The 2500-nt window shown below is 30.6% G+C and overlaps 1 protein-coding gene across 1 annotated transcript in view; it reads left to right on the forward strand.

Annotated features, from left to right (window-relative positions):
• LOC137656318 (uncharacterized) overlaps nt 1-2500 on the forward strand; it is an 89625-nt gene that overhangs the window by 86986 nt on the left and 139 nt on the right. The window lies entirely within an intron of this gene.

Below are 2500 nucleotides of genomic sequence, written 5' to 3' on the forward strand. Positions count from 1 at the left end.
AAACAAAAATTTTTCACAATTTATGAAAAAAAGGAAATTTATTAAGCTTTCGAAGGGACCATCTCCCTTTCTCTTCAGAAAACAAAAATTTTTCACAATTTATGAAAAAAAGGAAATTTATTAAGCTTTCGAAGGGACCATCTCCCTTCCTCTTCAGAAAACAAAAATTTTTCACAATTTATGAAAAAAAGGAAATTTATTAAGCTTTCGAAGGGACCATCTCCCTTTCTCTTCAGAAAACAAAAATTTTTCACAATTTATGAAAAAAAGGAAATTTATTAAGCTTTCGAAGGGACCATCTCCCTTCCTCTTCAGAAAACAAAAATTTTTCACAATTTATGAAAAAAAGGAAATTTATTAAGCTTTCGAAGGGACCATCTCCCTTTCTCTTCAGAAAACAAAAATTTTTCACAATTTATGAAAAAAAGGAAATTTATTAAGCTTTCGAAGGGACCATCTCCCTTCCTCTTCAGAAAACAAAAATTTTTCACAATTTATGAAAAAAAGGAAATTTATTAAGCTTTCGAAGGGACCATCTCCCTTTCTCTTCAGAAAACAAAAATTTTTCACAATTTATGAAAAAAAGGAAATTTATTAAGCTTTCGAAGGGACCATCTCCCTTCCTCTTCAGAAAACAAAAATTTTTCACAATTTATGAAAAAAAGGAAATTTATTAAGCTTTCGAAGGGACCATCTCCCTTCCTCTTCAGAAAAAAAAAATTTTTCACAATTTATAAAAAAGAAAAAATTAAGTTTATTAAGCTTTCGAAGGGACCATCTCCCTTCCTCTTCAGAAAACAAAAATTTTTCACAATTTATGAAAAAAAGGAAATTTATTAAGCTTTCGAAGGGACCATCTCCCTTCCTCTTCAGAAAACAAAAATTTTTCACAATTTATGAAAAAAAGGAAATTTATTAAGCTTTCGAAGGGACCATCTCCCTTCCTCTTCAGAAAAAAAAATTTTTTCACAATTTATAAAAAAGAAAAAATTAAGTTTATTAAGCTTTCGAAGGGACCATCTCCCTTCCTCTTCAGAAAACAAAAATTTTTCACAATTTATGAAAAAAAGGAAATTTATTAAGCTTTCGAAGGGACCATCTCCCTTCCTCTTCAGAAAACAAAAATTTTTCACAATTTATGAAAAAAAGGAAATTTATTAAGCTTTCGAAGGGACCATCTCCCTTCCTCTTCAGAAAACAAAAATTTTTCACAATTTATGAAAAAAAGGAAATTTATTAAGCTTTCGAAGGGACCATCTCCCTTCCTCTTCAGAAAAAAAAATTTTTTCACAATTTATAAAAAAGAAAAAATTAAGTTTATTAAGCTTTCGAAGGGACCATCTCCCTTCCTCTTCAGAAAACAAAAATTTTTCACAATTTATGAAAAAAAGGAAATTTATTAAGCTTTCGAAGGGACCATCTCCCTTCCTCTTCAGAAAACAAAAATTTTTCACAATTTATGAAAAAAAGGAAATTTATTAAGCTTTCGAAGGGACCATCTCCCTTCCTCTTCAGAAAAAAAAATTTTTTCACAATTTATAAAAAAGAAAAAATTAAGTTTATTAAGCTTTCGAAGGGACCATCTCCCTTCCTCTTCAGAAAACAAAAATTTTTCACAATTTATAAAAAAGAAAAAATTAAGTTTATTAAGCTTTCGAAGGGACCATCTCCCTTCCTCTTCAGAAAACAAAAATTTTTCACAATTTATAAAAAAGAAAAAATTAAGTTTATTAAGCTTTCGAAGGGACCATCTCTCTTCCTCTTCAGAAAACAAAATTTTTTCACAATTTATAAAAAAGAAAAAATTAAGTTTATTAAGCTTTCGAAGGGACCATCTCCCTTTCTCTTCAGAAAACATTTTTTTTTTCTGAAGAGGAAGGGAAATGGACCCTTCAAAAGCTTAATAAATTTGATTTTCTCATAAATTGTGGGTTATTTTATTTATCATTAATACACTGAAAATTGTGTATTCTAATGTATCCATGTATCCATTTTAATTCCCTCTATGTCGAGATCCTCCTTAAGGCATCTATTCCAATTCTTTCTAGGTCCTCACAAATGTCTCAGTCCCATGACTTCAGCAGTTGGCATCTCGCAATAGGACCAGCTAATTGAATCCTTATTGGCTTCACAACTTCTCTAATATGGGTTTGTTGGGTTCTATCTCTTATTTCCCAATTGTGGCGAATTCTCCACTTGTGTACACTTTGGTTCATAGGGCTCTTCGTTATTATTCAAGCTTCACTCTTTCATAATGAGATTATGTTTATCAAAATTTTCTCACAAAACACATATGAAAATATGGTTTGCAAAGTTATTATCAGGCTACTGTCACGTTTCTCTAATCCGACCCCCTTTATGATGTCACATTTCTCTAATGCGACCCCATTTATGATGTCACATTTCTCTAATCCGACCCCCTTTATGATATCACGATTCCTTTTGATTTCATACTTTATACTTTTGAGACACCCATATCAAAACAAACTTTGGAGCGGTG

This window comes from Palaemon carinicauda, chromosome 17 (assembly GCF_036898095.1).
Source record: "Palaemon carinicauda isolate YSFRI2023 chromosome 17, ASM3689809v2, whole genome shotgun sequence".
Taxonomy (NCBI): Eukaryota; Metazoa; Arthropoda; class Malacostraca; order Decapoda; family Palaemonidae; genus Palaemon; species Palaemon carinicauda.